Here is a 228-nt window from a genome sequence, read left to right as displayed (position 1 = left end):
AACAGTGGCGAGGACGATGGTTCATCCAGCTTGGAGGTGTCGCTGAGGTTAAGTCGGCCTATGTCCTGCGTCAGAACCGCTTCCGTAAAGAAAAACAGAGGGGTCGTTGTCATAGGAGTCTCCCTTCGGAAGGGAACAGAAGGCCCAATACGCAGAGCAGACCCATTTCTTAGGGAAGTCTGCTGCCTCCCTGGGGCCCGGGCTAAAGATGCGAAGAGAAAGTTTCCT

General features: G+C 54.4%; 1 protein-coding gene across 1 annotated transcript in view; it reads left to right on the top strand.

The window, feature by feature from the left end:
* HEPHL1 (hephaestin-like 1) overlaps positions 1-228 on the top strand; it is a 34,532-nt gene that overhangs the window by 22,037 nt on the left and 12,267 nt on the right. The window lies entirely within an intron of this gene.

Source organism: Haliaeetus leucocephalus, unplaced genomic scaffold, assembly GCF_000737465.1.
Source record: "Haliaeetus leucocephalus isolate CR32 unplaced genomic scaffold, Haliaeetus_leucocephalus-4.0 Scaffold616, whole genome shotgun sequence".
Classification (NCBI taxonomy): Eukaryota; Metazoa; Chordata; class Aves; order Accipitriformes; family Accipitridae; genus Haliaeetus; species Haliaeetus leucocephalus.
This window is presented reverse-complemented; position numbering and strand designations above follow the sequence as displayed.